The sequence below is a fragment of the Polyodon spathula genome, chromosome 23 (genome assembly GCF_017654505.1).
Source record: "Polyodon spathula isolate WHYD16114869_AA chromosome 23, ASM1765450v1, whole genome shotgun sequence".
Lineage (NCBI taxonomy): Eukaryota > Metazoa > Chordata > Actinopteri > Acipenseriformes > Polyodontidae > Polyodon > Polyodon spathula.
In genome coordinates this window covers 6,442,141-6,468,138 of record NC_054556.1, presented here as the reverse complement: position 1 = coordinate 6,468,138, position 25,998 = coordinate 6,442,141, and the positions used below count along the sequence as shown (strand labels likewise).

The 25,998-nt window shown below is 35.4% G+C and overlaps 1 protein-coding gene across 1 annotated transcript in view; it reads left to right on the top strand.

Annotated features, from left to right (window-relative positions):
* The first annotated feature begins 371 nt into the window (after nucleotides 1–371).
* Nucleotides 372–25,998, top strand: part of LOC121298172 (prickle-like protein 2) — a 69,506-nt gene continuing 43,879 nt past the window's right edge. Inside the window, exons 1-2 of the mRNA XM_041225089.1 lie at nucleotides 372–511; nucleotides 2,914–2,999. The gene's annotated coding sequence lies outside the window, so the exon portion shown is untranslated. The remainder of the gene's footprint in view (nucleotides 512–2,913; nucleotides 3,000–25,998) is intronic.

Genomic DNA, 25,998 nt, shown 5'->3' with positions numbered 1-25,998 from the left:
TTAAACAGAATTTTCTAAACGGGCTGAAATGGTTAAACTTTAAACTATGAAATTCTCTTCTTGGTCAAAATTTACTTATTAACCTTTGCGTAACATACTGATTAGCAAAAAGGACTTCGTGGAAACATGTTACTAACACTATCTGTACATGTAAAAAAAATAAATGTATGACATAGAATCTATATATTTCATTTCACATAGCTAAACCTTGGGTGCTTTGATTATTTGTATATGCAGGTATGTCAACAAAAATCTCTTAAACTTTACGAGCCAGTGACCGATGTCATTGGCTGAATTTGTCTTGGGTGGAGCTGCGATTTCCGGAAATTGGCTGTCTTCTTTATTCATTAATGACATTCGATAGCGTTTGCTTGTGGGATCTGGAGCGTCACATCGAGGATTCACCTACCAATGCGCAAGAGGAGTCAGTCTTCGTTTACAAATCAGAAACCTGGGAAATTAACTTGTCATGTTCACTCGCAGTTCCAAAAAGAGACATTCCAGCAGATCGGTAGGTATTGCAAGCTGGGCGTGTTTTGCTATTTCATCTGCAGCTTAGGCAAAGGTGAAGGAGGCATTGTTATAGCGTTCTGGGATTCTCGGGGTTTGCACGATGTATCTACCTGCATGCTACACAGCTTTATCGGCCAAAAAAGGGTGGTTTGTGTCCAGCACTAAAGTTGCGAATGCATTTTGTATTGACTGATGATAAAGTCGTGTTATTATTATTGCAGCAAGCGCATTCTCAGTAGAATGCTTTTTTTTTTTTTTTTTTTTTTGCTTCGAACGTGGTCGTTCAAATTAGTTCCAATGTCAAAGTTGGTATATACCATGTTTATATATATATATAATAATATAATATATTAGATATATATATATATATATATATTGAACAATGTTTGTTGATCCAAAAAAAAGAATATAAATGGAGCCACTGGTACGTACTGTTAAAATATTTGAACAGGCACCTGCCCAAGAAAAGGTAGTTTGTTCATACCCATGCTGTGCTGTGTTTTTTTTGTTTTTGTTTTTGTTTTTTTGTTTTTTTACAGATAATTCGTTTTAATTGTCTTTGTGTGCAAGGTAACATATATTAATCTTATTGCTCATGAATGACAAACCTCAAGAAACACTACCATTTTAAACTATTGTCTCACATGTATTATTTTTTTTTTTTTCAAAACTCAAAACTTAATTCTTCGTAAAGCTGAAAGTGTTTTTATATGATAAATACATATGCATTATTTCATATTTGTCAGCTTTTCACCTTTCTGGACAACATTTAAAAACTGTTGTAAAGGTATAATGCCTGGAACTTTTAGTACAGAAGGTAGTAGGGATAGCTTAGATTGGATTTATAATGAAAATCGCTCTCCAGCTATGGTCTAGTGGGTTTCTAAAACAGGCTGTGTGTGACTCGATTTGGATCAGTGGGTATCTACAAGTTTAAATTGGTTCTCATGGAAACTGGAATCCTGGTGGGTCCAGTCAGACATTAGATTCATAGATTTTTAGAACAAAGTCCAGTGAAGATTAAATTAGCAGTCATGAAGACCAGGGTTTTTTTTTTTTTTTTTTCCAATTAAAAAAAAAAAAATAATAATACAAAATGTGTTACTGTCTAACATAATTGTTATTTGTAGCTATAAGATGGGCATTTATAACATTCTTTGTTCCCTTAATGTGGTCACTGGTACATTCCTTTCAGTAGTACAAATATATGTCTCAATGCATCACACCTGCTCTATATTTAACTTCCTTAGAGGCTTTGATTTATAGGTCTGTTACTTAGATGCATATGACTTTTTGTTTGGTTTTTACTGAGCCAGGGGAATCCAAAATAGCCACAAAAATATCTAGTTCTTTAATAAATAATTAACTTCCTTAATACACTAGTTGCTTTTCCTCTTAAACTGTTTGTGGTGGCCTAAATAGAAAAGCCACCCTCACAGAATAACCACTAGAATTCAACTGTAGTAAATTTCATTGGTCATACTGCATCATCTGCATCAGAATTGTTTTAGATGTTTCTACCAGTGGGTCACTAAATCAGGTTCATAAGGCTTTACAAATAAATATTTGTAGGAAACCCTATTCTAATTCTTTGGTCCAAGCCAGTGCTGGGACTTTTCCAGCTTGGCTAACGAGGTGCACCCACAGTACATCACTGATCACTGGCTGCTTATGTCAACAGTAGTCAAAGCCTCTGTAATTAAACTTAATGTACACTGACATACTGTACCAGTAGGCTAAAAAGATCACTTGAATGTTTTACTGTCACTTTTCAATTGTCACACATGAAAGCGAATAAATCCTGTCAAAAAAAAAAAAAAAACATGACTTGTTTAATTTTATTGTTTAGAACTAAATCATCTTGGATATTATAGGCTGGACACATAAAGGTGTTTCATATTGTCAGGTTTTTTTTTACACTGTAGTTTTTTTTTAGTTTTAAAACTGTCAAAGAATCTCCATATATAGTAAGTACACCCATATCCACTTTTTCTATGCCCTTTTCCTTTTGTTTGGGAAATGTTTTTTTTTTTCTATACTGTACTGTATTGTCAGGTGCTGTTAATTGTGACTAGCATGGTTCCACCACAGAGTTAGTGAATAGATTTGTTCAGCTAGAAGTACATTTGCTCAGTCTTGGAGCAGGAGAAATGGTTCTTTGACGGTGTGCATTTCCGGAACCTCCTTACATTTGAATTTATAACACAAAAAAGAGATGGGGATAATCTCTACCATGTGTAGCTAGGGACGCTGTATAAGGTCCAACCTTTAATTGCCTGATACATTTGCAGTGTATCTGCATGCTTAAGGGTATTTGCATAGAATATTGTTACATTGTATCAAGCTGTCTGTATCCATAAGTGTTTTTTTTTTTTTTTTTTTTTTTTAAACCATTTGCAGTTGACTGCTCTTGATGACCCAGAAAGAGGACAGCTTTGTAATGTGTGTGGAGATCAGTGTCCTGGCTTTGTGTTGCATAAATGGAGGTAAGTAATTGTGTTCATGTCAGTAATTGACTAATTCTTTATATATTTTTCTGATGGTGATCGTGGTGGTTCATTTTGTAAGTATTTTCCGTTCAGTTTATGTTTACAACTAGGAGAAATTAAATAAACTTCAGTGCAACATGCAGGGAAATTGTTAGTCAATTGAAATGCAAAACAAATATTTAATTTGCTACATTTAAGAGAGATGCTTTGAAAAATCATTGTGGTATTTGGTATATTTATTTTTAAAGGTGATAATTAAGTGACTTTGTTAAAAAAATGGATAGTTTGTTTATTAATGTAGTATTTGGCATATTTAATCCCTCACTCTTGTAATTACTGAATAGGTAGAAAAATAAAGAAAGCACTAGATTTGCCTGCAGAGAGTATTATTTTAGCCATGTGCTGATTTTGTTCTTCAAATACAGAAAAAGTAGCAATAGTTTTAGCATACTTGAAGTGTTTAAAACATAACAATTCAGCTGTTTATTAAATACTTTTTCAGCATTTCTTATGTTACTGCGATTGTGTTTCAGTATCCTTGCGTCACATAGTTTAGTGAACAGCTGCTAGCTGTGCAGACGTATTAAAAAAAACATGTTTTGGTGACAGCATTTCCAGCTATCCACATACAAATCAACAAAATAATTTAAACAGTTGCTGAGATGACTTGGCAAGAGTGCACTGTGGGTCCCAGTGATAAATGCTTAGATGTTTGCAGTTACTTCTTTTTAAATGCCAAAACTAAATAGCATTGCCAGATTGTTAGACATGGCTTTAAACAGTGTATTTTATGTTTTTCCCAATTTGATTAACCCTGCTGGTAAATCACAATTTGCGAATCTATTGGGCAATGGAAAGATATGGTTTGTGAAAAGGTTCAGAGAGCAGTTCTTGTAAGTTACATCTCATGATCAGTGGTCTCAGATAAGTCAATTAGTCCCATACATAATAGGCTGAAACTTTCCCTCTGCATGCCAGCAGTTTAACTCTGTGATAAAGAAAGTTAATGGACTTTGTGCTGTAAAGACAGAATTTACAACATGCTGGAGGGAATTAGATGTGAAGGCTTGTAAACCAGCAGTCGCTCTCAACCATTACAGTGTAATTGCTAACGCAGGAATGTTTCCTTAATTGTGGCAAAAACAATTAACCGTGGCCCTTTTCCAGCCATTTCTAGCAGACGATTTAGTATAGTTTAGGAGACTTGGCAAATGCAAAAAGACAGTGAAAGACTTAATCTTGAAGGCCAGTGTAAGAGATATGTCTGCACATTTTTTCCTTCTTCTGTTTTTGCCTGGAATGATAGTGCCATGGCTGAATATAATCTTAATACCTAGTTCCATGTTTAGCTTACTGTAAAAGGCTATTTTCCTTCTGTTCTAAAGGTGATGTCATATTCTAATTTGCTGCCTGGGTTATTGCTGCATGTTTGGCTGTTTTAGGTTGCAGTTGTAGGGAAATCTGTGGAGGACTGTTTTTGTGAACGCTTAATGGTACACTTCACCATAAAGACTCTTTGTTATAGAACCTTCTATTCTGAAGAAGGCGATGACACTTCTGCCATTGAAAGAACATAAATACACAATGTGATTTTTGTTCAGTGAAGCACATATTTTTTTTTTACAGTATTTTGTTATAGTCACTGTTTTAGGCTTAGAAACAATGTTTGCATATGGCAAGATCAATAGAAAGATGAGTACAGAGATAAGCCATAATCTGTAGGGATGTCAGACATGTAGTGATAGTATGTGTAAAGGCAATTTAGAGTTTAGCAATAGATCTGGTGCTAAAGCTTTGGATTGTGTGGTATGGAGATTTAGATACATTAATTATATACTGTCTGTATATTTAAATCAGAATATTTGCATGGGAGTACTTAGGTAAGCTATATGTTTCCCCAGCCTAAGGGAGCTTGCACTTTTAACGTAGTCGGTCTCTGGACCTTTGTGAAATATTTTAGTAGTTTTTTATTTTTCTACTAAATATTCAATGCCTGTTCATCCACTCAGAACTTGTGTCCCTTCTTGCAAATATTGGATGTTGGGATAATTGCTTTGTTTTCTAGATTTGGAAAATTAATTTCCCCCTTTTAGTCCAATGTTTTATTTACAACTGCATGTTATTATTAAAACCAGCACATCTGTGCTGTTTTAAAATGCAAATAATTAGTAAGATTTTTTTTTTAATATATATTCAGCCCAGGAAGAAGAATTTAGTGTCTTTAAATAAAGCAATAAATGTATGACTTTATTTCATTTGTTACCATATCAAAGTTAATGTATAAAATATGATTCAAATATAATTTGTTACTTTGTATTACTTTAGGGTCAATGCATATTGTTTTACTGTTATCCTGATTTGGAGGAGCAGCAATGCATATTTAACAATGTTGCACTTATATATGGATAACAAAACATGTTTTCATGGGATATTTTAAATAATAGCAAATTTACTTGAACTGTAGTGTGTCTGGAAAACTAGTTGTTCACTAAGCACACTCTTGACGAGTTAATACTAAGTTACCGCAAACCTTTTTCCTGAAATATGTATGTTTGCCTTTAGCCTGATCAATTTCTTTTGTAGTAATGAGCCTCATTACAAGCACTATTAACATCTGTTATATGAGAGCTTGATATTGGATATGCCCTATCTTATGACCCAGTTACTGTTTTCTAAAGGAACTGTTCTGGTGTGCTTCTTTGAAATGTATCTTGAGAGTAAACATCCTCCAAAGTATGTGCACAGTTTTTATTTATTTTTATTTATTTATTTTAAAGAGAACATTTGCATATTTTGGAATATTCCATAAGATACAAAAGGTAACGGTGAGTCCAGGCTTCTCAAATTTTCCATTCACAGGACTGGTTCTGCTGCCGACTTAAGTCTGTGATGCGGTGTTATTTTGAAGGGCGTGTGTGTAGACAAAGCTCTTTCTGTGCTTAGCAACACAAAAATGTAAGCCAGCACAAAACTGCATGGATTGAGCGAGAAGCAGAAACTCAATACAGAGACATTTCAAACTCTCAGGAGCCCCTGTCCTTGCTGTAACCTTATTGGATCTGCATCACACTGAACCGGTTACCATTCAAAGTGTTAACAAGCAGGCGGATGAAATAAAGCTGTCGCTGGTATTTTGACATGTGAATAGCCTTTTAAAAAAGTGCCTTTTCGCATAATGTGTTACACAAGAAACTGAAGAAAAACATGGTGGCCACGACCAGACAAAAGAGTAGTGAATTTACAGCTTTCCCTCTTACAATTAGCATGGATATGCAAACCTGCAAGGTGATAAATGGGTGTCATGATAAAGGAGCAAATTGCTTTCACTGCCACTCTCTCTCCCTTTTGATATGTAAAAATTTGGTAACATCTGCACCATACATAGCATTTCAATGAATCCTACTGCTTTATCTAATGACTTAATTTCATTTTTTTTTTTTTTTAACGCAGTGCTTTTCAGGAATGATAATAGATGTCACAAATTGTTGCCTGTCTGAGGCCACCTTGTTAAGTTATATGAATGCCAATTTGCATGTTTATGTCTAATATCAAGCTTTTTTTTAAGCGTTTAAGGTGATTCTATTTTCTTGAAGCCTCAAAAGGCACAGTTGACTTTTTTTTGGTATTCTAAGTGTCCGTGAATGGAGAGTGGTTACATACTTGAGAGAGTTTATTTTGCACTACATGTCTGACAAGAGTCGGAATACATTTTCTTCACTTGTTTTTTTTCTTTTTGTATTGAAGACAGCTTTACTGATTGTGATCACGTTTACACAGATGGCGAGAGCATTCACACTGCCTGGTGAAGCATAGAGTCCCTCATGAAAAGGTGGATCAGGAATACCAGTGTGTTGGTCTCTAAGAAGTTGAAATGGGAGTGTGTTATTCACTGTGTTCTGAAGAGCATGCCTGCTCTAATTAAAAACTTTTATATCGTCAGACCATTGTGGTGGTTGTGGTTTCAAATCCAAAATGCAAATGTGTTGGCAATCTCATCCAATGTTTTCAGATATTTGTAATGTATATTTTATTTTTGATTCAGTAGGTTTACAAATGTTTTATTTAAGTACTTTTCAAGTGTAGGAGTAATCACTGCAGAGGAAACGTGTAGGATGTTCTTGAATTTAATATAAATGTTTCTTAAACAACATTGACTCTGGGTGTGAAAAATAAACTGCATATACCATTAGCCAATAATGTTGTGTTTTTTTTTTTTTTTATGAAAAATCATCTTTGTTGCCTTTCAATGTCAAGTGTAAATATGAAAATTAACCAATTGCTTACAGAAACTCTGTTCATGCGTGTCTTGGGGGAGGGTGGGGGGACTGTACACAAGCTTTAGTTACACAACCACTCTAATTGTATCTACTGTATACTGGACTATCAATTTAGTTTTTTAGGCAGCGGAGACTAAAGCTGATCAATGGAGCTACCATTATCTGGAAGCACTGTTACAGATGGCAATCGTTGTGTCTGCCATCTAGCTGAACTAACAAGGCCTTTGATTGTAAAGTTAAACCTCAGCTTAGCTCCATGTAATGCTCTTCTAGATGAAGACAACTGATACCAGTAACCGTTTTCTTTTTTTTTTTTTTTGTCAAAGGATTAACTGGTTAAATTGCCCCACCCCATATATTTCCATGTTTAAGAATATACCATTTTGATTGCACCATTTGCCATGTAAAAAACTAAAAATGCTGCCTCAGTTTGAATCTTGCTTAATTACAATTACCCCCCCCCCCCTTTTTTGAAAGTTTAAGAGGTTTTATATTGAGGTGATGCACCCCCTTATTGTTTTTGTGCAACTTCAGCAGACTCCCCAAATGGAAGAAGCTGACAAACCACTAAATCAAATTGAAATTCATGCCTATTAATAGCATTAACACAATACGCAGCTGGGTTTCAGAGAGCACAAAAGCAACGTTTGAAAGGGCTTAAGACTCGTGATCACCTGATTATTGGGTAACACATTCCAAAAGAAACCTGATCAGTGAAAGAGAAACCAAAAGGCTATTCAGTAACATTTTATACTTGTCTTGACAGTTAGATCTTTATAATTATAACATGTCATATCTGAAAACCTGGATAATCGGATACTGCAGCTTTATTTTCAGATGCATTCAACACTAGTGTGATGCCAGAGAGAGACGCCTCGAGTTAAGCTTAGAATTCATACAATTGCGTGTAAAAGTTCGATGTCTGATTCCATTTTATTTTGCTAGTAATTAAGTGATGTACCATCAAAGGTCGGCACCTTTACAGAATTTCTTCAGTATATGAATGTTGCTGCATAGATAAATCAGGGGTTAGAAAACCAAAACTGGCCCAGTCAAGGATGAATCACCCTGCTACTGGACTGGTATGCAGTGATGTATTGACTAAATTGAGTCAAACTGGTTCCGATCTCCTGAATAGAATTTACACCAGGATAAACCGTAGGTGATACCTAGAACTACAGTGACAAATGAGCTGTACTGCCAGTCCTATTCCAGAGCTGTGTGGCCATATCGGAACTCCTTCACGGAAGCATATACTTGAATTGCAAGCTACCTGCAGCCCTCATGCACGTACTGTATTTAACAGTAAAGCACTGTAGAAGGTCCACTTGAACGCCAACAATATTTATGCTTTTGGCTTCCATGTGCAACATTGGTCTCCAGTATTATTCAGGTATTTTTTTTATTATTATTATTAAAACACACCAATAGTTTTAAACTAGAGTAAAGTAGGTTAAGCAACCATTGTCTGGTTATGTACAAAGGAAAGCCTACTGCATATATGTTACTGCAATAACAAACACAGATCACTGTCAGAACTCCTTTTCCCATTTCTGATTCTTCTACCTAGCAGTTTGAATGTGCTAGGTTCTCAGATTGTGACTTTAAAACCATAATCTGTTTCTGTGCATGGATCTGCTGTTCCTTTCAAAAGGTTATGTGTATCTTTCGATTTAAGCATGACCCTGAATGATGATGATGATGATGATGATGATGATGATGATGACAATAGGGACGTTTTGGGGGACGAAATGCCAGTACAGTATCTGTTTTAAAGGATCAAGTGTTGTTTGATAAGATCAACCTGGTTGCATTTTGCCTCCTTTCAAAGCTTTGAAACAGTGTTGAAAAGCTCAACTGGAAAGCAGTAGGAAACTGCAAGCTCCTAAAGATGGGATATTATGCCATCAGATTCACAGGTGTGACCTCGGTTTCACTACATCAGCCAACTGGTTCACAATTTTATATTGCTTGTTTATTAATGGTGTTGAAAATACAGATTTAAGTATAAGAAATTGAAGATAATGAAGAGCTGTTAACAATCAAGTCATACTTCAGCTACTAATTTGGAAAAGCACTGGAATTAAGCCTGTTTAATTTCATATGTTTTTTTTTTATCTGGCAAACACCATGTCAATACAGAAGTATAATGTTGCCATCCATTAACAATCTATCCAAAACTTACACAATCTTTGAAACCTTTCTACTTAAGTTATTTAATGGTGATTGTACTTTTTCAGTGGGGTTCAAAAGGTTAATTCAATCAGATTTTTTCTAATTGCTTTACTTCGAGTTAATTAAAGCTTAAAAGCTAAATCATTCTTGCAGTATCATCTTAAATAGAAAAAAGGTTTTTAGCCAATATTGTCAGTTACATGGTATTTATTCTCAGATTTTCTTTTATTTTTTTTAAAAACAATATCCATATATCAATTTAGAGCATAGATTTTTCTTTGTATTATCCCATATGGCTTGCTTGGATAAAACCTCTTGAACCCTTACTGTATCATTAGAAAAGTATACTTAAAATGTGCTTACACACTGGCAGCGATACATATTTCATTTTAATTGTACTGGTACCAGTAATGCGGATAAATAACCTTCCTTGATTTGTTAACTGCAGCAGTTTGTTTTAACAAGCCTAGTAAGTGGTATTTTGCAAAATGTTTGTCCCCTTGTGTCATTTCAGTGTGCCTGTTGACAAAACATAAACAAGCCTTACAATATGTTCAGTAGAACTTTGCATATCATTGAGTGCATGTTTATGTTGTTGAATGTCATTACACTTGACATTAAATTTCAATGAAAAAGTTATTTCAGGTTTTTAGTTTTCTAAGAACAAGCAATTCTAAGAAGTGGAGAATAACATTAATGTGTGTATGTAAGTGGCCCCACTTATCCTACTAATTATATGATCAGTTCAGCTGGTGAATATTATCAAGTGTTACTACAGTGTACTGTAGCTGGGTGTAATTGCCTGTAAAGTACCAGAGTTTGATGTGAATCCAGTAGCTACATTACAGTTATAGTACCGCTGAAATATTTATTGTCTTTCAGGCGGCAGTAGTTGAAGTTCATTGTATCATTGTGAAAAAATGTTGGCAGTGGGATTATGGTAAACTTAATTGCAGTTTATAGTTTAAAAATCCCTGTCAGAGCATTTTACTCTGGAGACTTGAAAACCCCAACATGTGCTGTTTCTTGATGCTTTCCCTGATAAAACATTCCTGCGAAGAAAAAAACAAACCAAAAAAAAACATTGTTATATATAAACACAGGTGCCACCTACTTGTTGCTATGGCAATTCGGCGATTTTTGTAGCTCTGCAATGCCATTCAATTTATAGGAAAGATAACTGCAGTCCTTGGGTTGAAGTTAAATGCAATAAAAGGTACAGAATAATAGTCTACATATAGCAATGTCGTAAATTTATTTTCAGTTCAGATATAGGCCTTGTGAATAAGCCATATGTAATATAATGTTTGAAGTTTTCCATTATGTTTTGGAAGTGACATGCAGTGCCGCATTCCATTCTGTCAAGAACCAACTGAAGCTTCTAAAAACAAAACAGAAAAGGGATTTTAAACTACCTGCAGCATTTTTTCTTCTTCAGGTAGTTTAAACAAGAAAAGTTTGTGTTGTGTTATACTGATTATGTATTCTGTTGTCAAAAAAAACAGCATAAATGACAGATATCCACTTAAAAAACAAAACATTGTGTCATTATCTAGATTAAATGTGAGGCAAAGCTTGTCAGAATGAGGCTCTGTTATTGCTGTTTCTCATTTTGAACAGACAAGATGAAGGGCACTTACTTAAGATATCAAGGATGGATCCCACGTTCAACCTTTCTCCAGCTTACACAAGAGGAGACGTGCGACCACAAGCTGTTAAATACAGCCTAGTAGAACATGCTGGTCTCACCACCTGCTGCCATGTCGGAATTTGAAGATTACAAGCAGGGGCTGAAATCCTAGGGAGAGTCAAATACAGAAGAACAAGAACAGAAAGTGCTTTTGTTAATGCCTGTATTGAGAAGCATAAAATGCTATTGGACTGTCACAGCTGCCAAAAACCTGCAAGATCTTGTCTTTATCCCTGAGCTGATTATCATCAGTTTCTCACATTATACATTCAAATATCAGAGCTACTGAGGGCTTTGTTTGAGTTTTTACTCTACTGATAAATTCCACTTATATTTCTGCCAAAACATTACACATTGCATTAATTAAGAATTACAGCAATTATCAGCATTTCAGCAAATTGATGTATGCTAACTTTGCTGTTAATCTGAAAGGTAAAAACATATTTTAGTAGTATGCATTTAATGTACTTGTTTCAGAAAGTGGTTTTGGACTTTTCATGCAGCGTGCGATGTTAATAGGAAAGTGCTAATTCAAAGTTATGACTATTTCATCTTTGCAGTACATTCCTGGTTTGACATTGCTATCAGTGTGGAAATCTCAAAAGAAAGACTGACATGCTTCTTAAAAACAACGCTACCTTTAAATCAAGTACCCTTTAAATGTGCTCCGCTGTGGGAAAAGACTGTTGTAATACTACATGTGCTGTTGGAGTACAATATGTTAACAGTCTTGATACTGCCCCTATGTTAAATACCAGTAATATTCAACTACAAACAATGCCTTTAAATAAAGCTGTTAAGTTTGGGTTAGAAAGTAATCTTCCTTCTTTTGTTACCTTTTGTGCACTAGAAAGGAAGGTGTTTTCTTTAATAGCATGGATTATAAAGTAAGCTTACACTTTTAGCTGGTTTTAATTTGCCTTGCATAACTCAGCCACTTCATATCCTGTCTTTTGATTAAAATTAGTATTTAAGTTAATTTGGCAGCACAATTCCCATGGAGTTGTCTCCACGTCTTTTACGTGAATAATGCTTTGAGAAGAAGACTTTTATGAGTTCATGTATTTTGCATGAATTTGTTCAGTAGCAAAAAAAAAAAACACCTTGGCTCATAAATGATGTTAGGTCATCAATTTTCATCTTGTAGAATACTGCTTGATCCTTGAAGAAGAATAACAAAATATTCTCTTAAATTAAAAATGTTTAGGTATGGAAGAACCAGCAATTTTCCAGCATGTGCAGCATCTATGTTTCCAGAGTCTGGTTGGGAAACATGCAAAGATAATACACTTTGTGAAAAGATTTTGTCATATTTGAACAGAATAATGACAGCTTTGGAGGGGGTCAAGAATCCTAAAGAACATAGTAATATATGCATCAATTTGTAGTTCAAGTATTCTTAGTCATTTTCTACTGAGACTGCAGTTGTGCAGTAGAACATACAAATGAACATTCACGTTCTTACAACATCTCTTGATCTGCTCGTGTTCTACAGCTCCGGGCATTCATGACTCTTGTTCAAGGATTCACTTTCTTCATTTGATTTTTATTGTGTTGCTCATACATCCAATGTTGATGTGCGGTTATCGTTCCACTTTGAGATTACATTCTCATTAGTCAAACAGATATATTGTGGCTACATAGCCAATTATGGGATAATTTAGTCAGCCTTGATGACAACATTGATAAACTGCAATGTTCCATATGGAGGCCGTCTGACAAGACTTAACATTCCTATGTCCAAAGTGTTTAAAGGTTGGTTTAATGCACATGTTACAAGTAAGATTGTCTGTAAAACATGTCAACGATCGCACGGTTTCAACAGCAATCAAGAAAAAGTGGATTGCAATGCTACATTTAAAAGAAGAAATTAAGAGAATCTTTGTGGACAAGCCTGGGATTTGGCACCAAATTGAACATGCAAGTGCATTAAATACTGTTTCTAATTCTATAACATTCAGACTTTGTTTTATCTTCCTTTTTACAGAAAACTAAATAACTAAAATAATAATAATATAATAATAATAATAATAATAATAATAATAATAATAATAATACATTGTGTGTTTTTAGCAAACATAAAACATATTGATTGTGATGAATTTGGCAAGCCATGTTATAGGATAATCACCCAAGACTTAAATAAATGAGAATTCATTTTCGCAAGGGCTCTTTCCAAAACCCAATATCTCCAGATGCTCTCGGATGACAACATTACACTAGATCTGTTTTTAGTTGTTGTGATGGTACCTGCATTGCTATGTGTTTAGTTGTTTAGCTCTTTCCCTTTAGCTGTCAATGCTGCAGTTCAATTTGAGCAAACAGCAGAGGGCGGTATCTACATGGTTGGTTGTTGGTGAGGTGGGGCGAGTAATGCATGTATGCAAGACTGTGTAGCTGATGAGGCTTCTTTTGTTCATAAACATTTTCAAATAGACTGCGTTAATAAACCAGAATGTTGTCTATTGCAAAAGTGTGTACATCAGACATTTTCACAGCTAAAAAATGATTAACTGTAGGTAATTTCTTGTGATAGGGTTAACTGTACATTTCAAGGTCGTAGCAATGCATCACGTAGTCTGCATTGTGCAGGTGTTCAGATGTCTAGCTGGGGCTTTAATCTTCATACAATAAACATAACTGGTTTAAATGCGTCACCATTGACGGACGCTAACAGCTCTCCCCATAGGTTTAATTATAGCTGTTCATGTCTGTATGATATGCAAATTTTATAGGTTGTGGCTGCTCCTAGTTAGCACCAATTATTCTATCAAGGAGCAGCTACATTCTCACATGTTTTTGGCAGGGACAGGAATTAACCCCATCCTTGTCGACCACCAAGAAACACAAAAAAACACCACTGTATTTACAGGCAGAGCTCTCGCTCTGAACAGCACTGTTCATGCATTTGCAATGAGACTATCAAGCTGTAGCAGGGTCATGTGTAATTGGATCATGGGGTTTCAAGGGGATTGTTAGACTGTGTCCTAACATGGGCTTTATTATTTCTGCATTACATTTTAAATTGATTTTGCTGGTCCTGTTTTTTTGTGATTCTATGGTACAACAATATTAGGCCTTTCAAAATGTGCTATGCTTCTCAAAGTATAGTGTATTTGTTTCTGTTATGTTTAAAGGACTTTTATTTTTATAAAACCCTGGACTGATCTCTCTGTAGACTCATGTATGCCATATATGAGCGCAGAGCAGCACTTTGTCCATCCTGTGTGGCACATTAATAAATCCTTGGGTGAAGTAACAGGACATTGCCTTTAATGGCTCTGTTCAGTTCACCCAGTTATTCTGGGATCACTGTTGTCAGATGCACTGTGTTGAGTCCTCTGGTGGATACACAGACACTCGGCAGCTACACCTTGGATTTGGAAGGGCTTCATCACTTTAACGGCAGTTACTAGGACCAGTAAGAAGGCTGAACAATAGTACATGGTGGCTGTTAATGGTGATATAAAAATTAAAAAGTAGTAGGGAGTTGTAAAGCCTTTTTGTTCTATTTTTATTATTGAAATACGGAGGATGTTTAAAGTGGTGTTTGCAAGGTTTACTTTATTCTTCTTACTTTAGCCCCTTTTTAATCTACATTTATTTCCCTCTGAAGATTTCACATTTTTTACTTAGTTTGTGCTTGTTCATGATCCTTTTCTCTGTTACTCCTTTTCTAGCATTTTATTTGTTGTATTTTCCTGTATTTGTTTTGTACTGTGTGCAACAAACAATTGCAATACAAATATTATCACAATTACAATATTTCACCACCAGGTGGCACCAGGCACTAAATACAAATCTAATCAAACTTTAGCAATTAACACATTTTAAAGGGAGGTTGATACCTTTATTGCCCATCCCAGTTTATTGCCCATCCCAGTAATATTATAAAAGAAGTGTGTGTGTGTGTGTGTGTGTGTGTGTGTGTAGAAAATGACTATGGATCGTTACTTTGTTTAGTTTTATAACACGTGCATTCTGTAGGATTTATATTAGATTTTTCAATTTGTCTAATTTGTAAGCTTTTACCAGAAAACTAAATGAAACATCCCTTTGTTCCTAAGATTGCAAGGTTATTATAGCTTCCCCTATGGGCATGTAAGAATCTAACACTACAGAATCACCTGTGTTACTTGAGTTTCATGTTGCAATTTTATTGCTAATAACTTAATCTGTTATTGAAGCCTTATGTAGTAATGTCAATCAAAACATTTGTCATCTTTGCAGGAGTGAGTTTTTGTAAACAGCTGATTTCAGCACTGCTTAAGTTAAGGGTACTGATTCCCTTTACCGGTCTTGTTCCTGTAGCGTCTCAACTTTCATGTTTCTGATAAAGGAGAATGGTTGGCTAATTTCTGAAAAGATGGAGCCTCTTGTAAGATTAGTAACATCCTGACCCCATAACAGCAGGGTAACTGTTTCATTGAATCAACAGACAATGTGTTGCAGCAAACTGCAAAGGTTCATGTTTTCAGCTTTTAGGAGTTTACACTAAAATCCCTTTCCTTAATCCAAAACTTGTTTTTTCTTGCCATGCTTTCTTTTTTATCGGCTCTCAAATCTTTCCAAGGAGCAAGCAGCGGCGCTAGTGGAAAATCCAAGAAAGCAATAAGCTTTTATCTAGAGCTGTCTTTTATAACATCCATAAATAAATGACAGCCAATAAGCAAAAGGTCAGACTATTGCCTTCCAACTAAGAGGTGACCACTGCTGAGTTCCAGCATGTCCAATCTATTCAAGCTTGCACGTTTCCCTGATAAAGCTTCACCATGGGTAACCCACATTAGACGCAAGCAATCGGCTTTTTGTAAAAAATATCTATCTATCTAGCTATCTACCTATCTATCTATATTATACATTTCAAGAGCTATTCGATTAAGGTTTTCTCTCTGGTCATAAGTAAAGCAATGGATATTAAAAGGATTTTTGATGCCATTGGTTTTGCAGTGTAGAGTGTAGCTTCAACCATGTTACTGTTGTCCATGGGTCTTGCCTGAATGTTCACTAGTTGACTTTAGTGAAAACACAGTTTTCAACATGCTTAATCTGAAATCTTACTTTAGTTTTTTGTTTTGTACAGTTGTTGAGCCAACATTTAACCACTTTCTCCAAATTGTGCCAAAAAAGCATGTAATTTCATATGAAATGCCCAAGGCAGTAAATTAGTTAAATCTTGTTTCGGTTTCCATTATTTTTTTATGGTGGGTTATATAGACCTTCAGAAGAACATAGAGGATTTTAGTCTAGCTGATTACCTTGTAATTTACCTTCTTTAGGGTTTTTTTTTTTCCCCATGGATTTAAATCTAAAGTGAAAGCAATACTCTTGATTAAACATCTCATTAATACTATATTCAAATAATTATCAATTCACTACAAAAAAAATAAAAAATATTCCCTTCTCAAAAATATATCCTCTACCCAGCAGTGTAGAGAATAACATACTATAACCAGATACATAGTTATAATGGTTCATGTGACATACTGTTGATTATGTATTACAATCTTTTGTGCTGGATTAACATTTAAGTAGCACCCTGGTTCCCCAGGGACATTTTAAATCGTGTTATGTGTTGCTGTCAATTAGCTGTTGTTGGGAGATGGGTTGGTATGCACAGTGTACTTATTGTAAGGATTTGTCTTTTTCATCTTTTAAAGTCATGTGGATGGCTGTAAGTATCATACTGAGTGCAGGGCAACGTGGAAATTGTCCATCATGCAAAGATGATCCTTTTTGTTATTATACATTAAGCCCCAAATCTGTGGCATCTACTGGCCTGGATAAATGAGATTGCATATGGGTCCCCGTTCTGCTTCTTTTGCTCAATACAAAGACTGGTGTTGCTCACAAGGGACTGCAGACTGCTGCAAACAGGACAGGTGGTCATTGCTTTTGATCCCTGGGGCAAAAATCATGAGGCACCAGTGCAATTACTTACCAATGTGTGCCAAATTCAATAGAGGACAAGAAGGTGCGAGTATGGTTCTTTGGGAGTTTATTTGTTATAAATGTATTTATTAAAAATCGGGGACAATAATCAAAAATAGATTTCTTCAGGCTCCCGGGTGGCGCATCCGATAAAGGCGCGCCATGTGGAGTGCAGTATGCGCCCTATATCCTGGACGTTGCTGGTTCAAGTCCAGGCTATTCCACTGCCAAGCTCCCAGGCTATTCCACAGGAGCTCCCAGGAGGCGGCCCACAATTGGCCGAGCGCCGCCCGGGGTGGGAGGGCTTAGGTCAGCTAGGGTATCCTCCGCGCACCAGTGACCCCTGCAGTCTTATCTGGGGGCCTGCAGGCTTGCCTGTAAACTACCCAGAGCTGTGATTTACTAAATAAAAAAAATCTACAGTATAATTGGAATAGACCCCTTTCCTAGAATTGATATTGATACAATACCTTTTCTTTTTCAGGTTATTTCCCACGGCTCAACTCTGTCTAATGTTCTCTTGCAACCATTCAGAAACTCAGTTTTTTTAACTGCCTTTCTTTCTCTATTTTTTATTTAATTTTTTTAAGTTTCATGGTTGCTAAATTCACAACACAGCCACTTCTTCATTAAATCTGTTAGATTGTCAGTGTCAGATTCAAGCAGAGAGAGATTGTTTATCAGCATTCCCCTGTAACAGCGTTCATTAAAAAAATATTACCATTCCCTTTAGCCTCCTGAGGTTGTGTCCCATTCCTTTGCATAATATAGCTAGCTTGTGCTTTTTATTTAGCTTGACTCTTTGAAGTCTGTCTAACATGCATGCCCATGGTTAACTGGCAACCACATAATCTAAGAAATGTGCGATTTTGGAGAAATGCCCCAAACAATCAATTTTGAATTGCAAATGCAGTGACACTGACATACATTTAAGATATGGAAAATCATTTTTGAAGATGATTTGCATGTACAAGCATGGAGATACAGATTTATATGAAATGAGCATTTCATATTGACTGGCCAGAACATTGAAGCATGACCAAAAATAGCCTGCAGTTCATTGTTTTGTCCAGTGAAAATAGGTGTGTCTTTTTCCATTGTTTAAGGTTTTTGTCATTTGGACCACTGTCTGCTACTTCTAACAAATACATTGCATAGAAGACGTTGATGCACACATTAGTCAATGCAGCCACTACAGTATATGAGCGTCAACTATCAATCTGCTTTAAGCAGATTGTTGCTGAATGGATGCACACAACTCCTACCCAGCTTGTGTTGTTTGAGTGGATCAATGTCACATCAAATGACATTTGCATACATTGCGGACTGGGGGAGTTTCTAAGTTGACTTGCATTCTCTAATTTTTGGCTAGCAGAGGTATTGCTTTTAATTTGCTGTAACCTGACTCCTGTTTATATTATGGGCTCTGGGCAAATCTAGATCCTCTTCCGCAACTGCTGTCATCCCCACATAGAATCATTAGAAGAATTATAAACCACGTCAAGTAGAAACATGACTGTAATATTTAGTATTAAAAGCATTTTGCATTACGTCTGGGGTGTCTGAAACTCACTCTATGCCATGCACTTACCAAATGACTTGCACTTTACTCCTATGAAAAGGGAGTCAGCTGAAAATGAATCAAGTGGTAATAATCGATATCTCTGAGAGTCCAGACAGGAGCTGAAATGTCTGTTACTGTCGTCGTTCACAACACAAAATGCCAAGAGTTTTTTGGGTATTTTTAAAAATAATACACACACCCACAAACTTCTGTATATAGAAAAATATTTTCCTCAACATCTTTCTGTATTTTTGTATTTCTGTTTTCCACCATTGCTGTCAAATGTAGCACTATACACGATACGTGTAGCTGTCGTTTTAAACTTTCAGTATATAATGCCCCATCTGGGAAGGTTTAAAGAGCATTATTATTAGAAAAGAAATCGCTTTTAATTTGTCAGTAAGACAACTAATTACAGTATGCAATACATTTATGTTCTTCTTTAAACTAGATGTCACTATTCAAATTGCATGCCTTTTAAAGCAATCATGTTTGGGTTTATAGAAATGTATTTATGTTGTTCGGTTTTTACATTAATCATGCTGAAAACATATTCTCCCCAGCAAAGGTGGCTTTGTCCACGTCGGAAGTAACAACTGTGTTTTACTACTTCGACAAGGATTAATTGAGCTGAGAGGAGTGAAGCTTTTAAAACATAATGAAAATTTCCATTAGAATTGCTTGTTTAAAAAAAAGGCCTAACGAGTTTAAAAAGCTAGTATAAAATGACAAGTGTTAAAATCTGTACATGTATTGTTTACATGCTTTTGATTTATGATTGTCATCGTCTGTTACTTTTCTTTTGTAGCAACGAGCTTAAGTTTTAAGCCACCATACAGGAGCTCGGGGCAGCGCAGTTCAACGTCTGTACCGCAACACTAATGTGGTCTTATTGAATTAGCTGCAGGAGATAAATGGTTTGATTCATTGGGAGCAATTGAATGCTTGGCTATGATTAATGATCGAAGAGGACTGACTGTAAAGCTGACGGGTCCGTGAACAAATCTATTGTGATACAACCTGTGTGTCCTGCATTAAAGAAAGCTTGGAGAGCTTCATTATTGTCTGATGAAATTAAAATCTTGTTTTAGATTTCTTTGTTCAGCGCAGTTCTGAAGATATTAGATTTCATTGTTCTGACAGCCTGCTGATTTAGTTGTTTTATATATATGTTAAACTCAGAACCAGGATTTGGTCAGTCACTGATTTTTTTTTTTTTTTTTTTTTAAATAACCATTTCACAATTTGAGCATTTACAAGTTATCAAAGAATGACATGAAAGGTTATTTCAGTCTTTGATACTATTTAGAAAACAAAAATAATGTTTATTGCAATCCATTTGTGTAATCAAATAGTGCAAGCTAAACATATGCAATTTCTTAAAGGAATTTCAGATTATGTAATGCAATAAAATATAAAAAATAAATATTATTGTTTTATTGAATACTGTTAAATTGAGTTGCTCTTTTATGTCTTTGATGGTGATGGTTTTTGGTGGCTAGAAATTTCCCTACATTTTTTTTTTTCCCAGTGTTAAGCAAACTATCTTTCCAATAGTCCATCAAACCATCACTACTGTAAAAGTGCATGTTTTCGTAAGGAAAACATTGACTCTTGTCTGCATAGAGATAAAAAAAAAAAAGCTTTGCAAAATGTCCTCCGACAACCAGAACAAAGTAATGTATCTTAGGAAAATTACATTTGAGTAATAACAGCTCTGGGGTTCTATCCATAACTGTTTAATATTTAAAATAAATATTTGTGAAAGTGCAGCTGAGCTTGGCTGAAACCGCAGGATATAATATAAACAACATTCTTGAAGTTGTTTTCTCTCTGAGAGATTTGTAAGTTATTTTTGTTTGTTTTGTTGTGTTGTTGACATTTTATAAACCTTTTTGGTTGACTATCAATAAAAGTTCTTCTAGAAGAAAAAAAAAAAGCATTTTCTATAGCGTGACACAGAGTCGTATACAGTAATTCAGGGGATCTGGTTGTGTTTTCAAAATGCCACAGCTTGAGTATAACTAGAACAAATGTTCTTGTGAACAAAAACAATGTCTACCCCTGCTGCTGATACTGTAGCAACCAAAACCACCCCTCAATGTGCCACCTATTGATTAAAATGTACAGCACTGCGATGTGTTGATGATGATTCGTGTAAGAGTACAACCTTAATCTAAGCTTTCTCCTGGGGCAACACCTTCCACCCTTTTTCGGGACACAGTAGAACAACCACCACACGATTTGTGCAGCTAAATGCGCAACAGCTTGAGGGCATTTTCTGAACTGCCTTTAATCTCCTAATTGTCTTAAACCATGTACACTGCAATGAAAGACCAGATGAAACACAGGTTTTTCTTTCTTCCACTGCCTGCTTGTTGACTGACTCTGGGAAGATGTGCGTCACAAGCCTGCAGTCTATAGGGCGTACAACTTCAACTACACATTACTCTTAAGATGTTGTAGTGATATTTTAATTCCTGTATTTCCCTGACCATGTTGAGAAGATTCTGATTTCCATGAATATGTTGTGCCTCCTGTATTTAATTGAACTGTTACTGGTCTTTTTAAAATATGTGCTAATCCTCCTTTTGTTATTGAATTGATTGCTTTTAGCATCGATTGGTTTTTGAGTAGATGGATAGAGCTCAGACGGTACCGCGTTCTACACTATAATTAAATGGGTTCAGTTTTCAGAGACAGAGGCATGCCATTATCAGAACGGCTGTAAAAATGCAATCAGCCGTTGAAAGGCTTTCCACTGTTCTTTTTTTGGCACTAAAACAGCTTTTAGAAATAAAAGCTGCCCTGAATATTTGATATCGCTAGGCTAGAAAGCAGCAAATACAATTGCTACCTCATGTGAAATCAAGAGGGTCTGGAATAGGCCTTGCTGGTCACCATCTTTAGTATTTGCTTTGTGTGTAAATGACACACATTTTGCAATGTATTAGATTTGTTACTCTTGTAGGTATGCAAAAAAAAAAAAAGAACCTTCCTTTTTCAATGTTTTAAACTTCTTATTGGGAACATAAGAAAACCAAACCTTTGGTTGTGTGGCAGTGCATGGGTGAGAGACAAACCTGCTGTTTTAATGTTCAATTTCAGTAAAGGTGTTATGAAATTCTAATTATTATTATTAATATTTTTTTTTTATCAAAACCGGTGTTATATACAGTGTCAGACATCTATGCAGATACATTTTGGTTTAAAAATAATAATTATTACAGGCCACACACAATTGCTCAGTAGAGCCTGATGTTGGTTTCAACCATATTCACATTACCTAACCTTGATGGCTTAGGTCTTAGTTGGGCCTGATCGCGTCAGAAAAATCTGACACTCCCAAATCTTTCTGACAGGGTCATACTGTAGGTCTTACAAGGTCACATCTCTAGCCGTCGCACAATGGTTGTCGATTGGGCATGATGGCACGGGTCTGACTGGCACAGCTATTACACTGGCCTTCATCTTTACATATTGTTTGCAGAATTCCCTCCAGTCCGCAAGCCAATACCAAACTTCTAAAAGAGGTTTCTGAGATTCCGTATTTATGAATAATATTACAAAATATGTCTGCTTTCGTGTTCAAATTTAAGGGAAATTGGGCTTTAAATCAACTTCCCATCAACTTCTTGCCATCTGTCCTTAGGCCTTCTCTAACATAGTGTACAAACACCAAACACGTTCTCCTTAATGGCTCCAGTTTGTTTTCTACTAGTAGCCAGCTGACTTTGGATTAGTTGTCATTAGCTAGGCTCTGTTAGCTTTGTTATGGGTCGTTAAGGTCACATGGAAGTTAAAGGTCTACATGTGGTACTATATTTTCTGGTCATCTTGTAACCATATTCCCTTCTTGTAAGTAGTTTTAATATTTTTCCTATTTCCTATTCATGTTTGTTTTTTTTTGTTTTTTTTGAAGATAATGGTTGTTTTTATTATAAGGTGCAGACAAACTGCTGAAACAAATGCTATTACTCTGACATCATCTAGACACACACTATGTGTTTAGGCACACAGTCTGTGGGGTATTATTATTGTAATAAGCAGAGAAACCCCAACACACATTGCCGTACAATTAGTACATACTGTGGGTCATTGTTGTAAAAATATTTTTATTAAAAAAATTAATTGACTAAGATCATCACAACTGCCTCTCGTTAACTGGGACAGTTGGCATTTTTTAAAAATATATAAATGTCTGTTTCGGCAGGTAAGGGTTAACCATAATGCTTCCTTCTGATTTGTATGCTGCTACAACGTGGATGCTTTCAGTTTGGCACTGTGCCTGTTCTGATGTTGAAATGGAAAGTCCTAATCCTTTCTTAGCTGAAGCCTAAACTTTTGTACTTTTTTTATTGTTGCATGCAGAATGTTAGAATCAAGTACTTTAACCCTTGATCATTATGTTTTGACATAGAAATCTGCATCAAGTTCAAATGTTTAGTATCCTGTATTTTTGTTTCCAATTTAATGTGCATGTTATAACTTTCAGGCACAAAAACTGGTAGTTCAGCACAATTTCTAATCTTTTTTTTTTTTTTTTTTTTCAAAATCAGTTCAGGGGGAACATCATTTTTTATATTGCTAGGTAAACGTGACAAGATGATAATGTATTATGGATTTGATAGTAAGCAGCGTATTACACTGTATGCTTTAAAAAAGTGCAAAAAAATGCAAAAAAAAAAAAAAAAAACATCATTTGTATTTGTACAGTAAAGTATATTTTAGAGAATCATACCTGCCTGGACTGAACCCTTTCTAGGTCCGTTCAAATCATGTTCAGCCCCGCCTACTTATATATACAGAGGGTATACAGAAACAGTAGGTTGGGGAGGCCTTGTTTGAAAGTTTTGTCGCATTGTTTGAATGGACTAAGGAAGACTGTTCAGTCTCCTTACTTATGATTCTCCAAGCAAGTTCAAAACCAGGTCAAGGCAGATTTAGAGAAAAATTGTAATACTATAACTAAATATTACATAACCCACGACCACTTAGACAAGCACTATAAAGTAGCAAGCAAATGTAAACATAACACTTAAAAAGAAATTTGAAGCTACATACTCTTTAATGGTAACCCAGAATAATACACTGAGAAGCTAGGCATTACTTAAATCAACAAGCCAGTTATGCAGTTATAGGAAAATAATGTGCAATATGCCACCATATAGTTTCAACACCTCAGAGGAAAAAATGACTAACTGTGTCCCTGAGGAAATTAATTCCATCATCCCCCCCCCAATGTGCAAGCACACAGACTCTGAAGCTTAACACATGGCAAAGTGTGCATCTCAAAGTCAACCCAGCAGAATTATATTTGCAGAGATAAGCACATTAACATTAGGATTTGTGTCGAAAGTGGAAAACATGTACATGACAGTTTTTAACATGTCACTTTTAACACAAGTATATGTTTTTTGTTTTTGGTTTTTTTTTTAATTAGTAATGCTCCCTAATAGGATCTGATACAAATAGTTACAATTTGGAAAGAATGTCACAAGCACACATGTTTTCCATATCTGTCCACATGATTGCAGCAGACCACAGCTATCACTGGAACTTGTCCTAATGTCATTCAGCAGTTTGCCAGATGGAATCCCCAAACCTTTTCATTGAGTCCTTGAAGGAGCTGTGCTCCCCTGTCTGGGCCTGGTACTGTGAGTATATAGGGACACAAACACGCTGGAACGTTGCTTTTTATTTTGACAGAGGAATATGAAGAGGCAAAAGCAGTTTTATATGTGGAGGGAAAACATTAACAGCTATCAAGTTCAACTAGGAGCAACCAGACCTTGTTGACCGTCCGCTTTATTACATCGTAAAGATCATTTTAGTTTGAGGGACATTTATTTTAAGTAGAATGTGCATGCACTGTAATTTAGACATGTGGTTACATAGCCACGTAACTAAACATCTACAGGTTAAATGACATGGTTGTTCTTCAAATGACGTATAACAGTAATAATATTTATTTATTTATTTATTTTTTCTTAATGTTGTAAACCTAGTAATAATTGGCTTGGGTTTAGGCAGAAGCAGTTCCACCACAGCCTGATTCATAATCCTGATTTATCTTGTAGAAGAATGCAAAATCTAGTAAAATATTTTTGTTTGGATAATCTTTGAAATATTATTTGCCCAAGGAAGACATGGGAATAAGAAGTGACAGCATGGTTTTTCAAATGCATGGATATTATAAATGGCCATGGTGGCTCATGGTTCCACACTAATGTTTTCTTTACAGAGTAGCTTGGCAGATAATACTGTCTGAGCTGTACAAGGCGATTAAAAAGAAGTATTTGCCAGTTGCTAAGGCTTATAATGTACGTGTATTTTTTAAATCTAATTAGGACACCATGAAGTGTGCATTGCCGGTAGGTTTTAGATCTAATTTCTTTAATCGGCATCGATCAGAAGTGTATTGTTTTTAAAGCCCTATGTTATAAAAAAAGTAAGCGCTAGGACTGCCAATTTAAACAGTTATTGTATTTACTTTATCTAAATTATCGGCCAGATGGCAATAAGGCACATAAATAATTTATCATCATGGTGGGTGGCTGAGTATTATGTAAACTACACTTTCAAATATAAGATATATTATACATAGTGCTCTCTTTTCAGAAGTTTCTACTCCTACCATACTGGCATCTCTGAATGTGTTTGTTAAATTTCAGATGAGTTAAACCGTTTCCTTTGGTGTCCAGTAAGGATAGTAAGTCTGCAGATTTATTATCCTGGAAAGACTATATTATGTCACATAATGGTGATTTTAGTTTTATTTTATCACTACCTGATAAAGGCTCATTGTCTCCTCCGGTATTTAATTTATTTAGATTAAGATACATTTAACCTTTCATAGTTCCTTAATTTTCTTTCTCATATCAGATTTCATTTATTAAATTTGGAAGTCCCGGCAGATTAACATTGTCCGCTTGATGGTTTCATCATACTATTTGGAACGGACTGAGGTCTGTGAAATGAAACTGATATTTTAGATTACTGCATTGGGGTCTTTGAGATATTGTTTTGCACTTCTGCTGTGTTCTATGATTCTCTCAGTTAAGTTCCATTATTTTCACCACAACATTGTTTTAACTTCTGGCCATATCAGAGATGGCATTTCCGCCTTACTCATAAAATAAACTGTCCCAGAGAATTTTGGAGACATAATTAAAACCGTCTAATATTTGTTTAACCTGCTGTGAAAAACAATCTGTAAACTGAAATCTAAAATAGTACCTAAGATTTCTAACAGGGTTAAACATACTTTATTCCGTTCTGTCAAAAGTATACTCAATATTGGACAACTGAAATGCTGTTGTCTAGATATAACTCAAATTAGAAGTTAGCAGGTTTCGG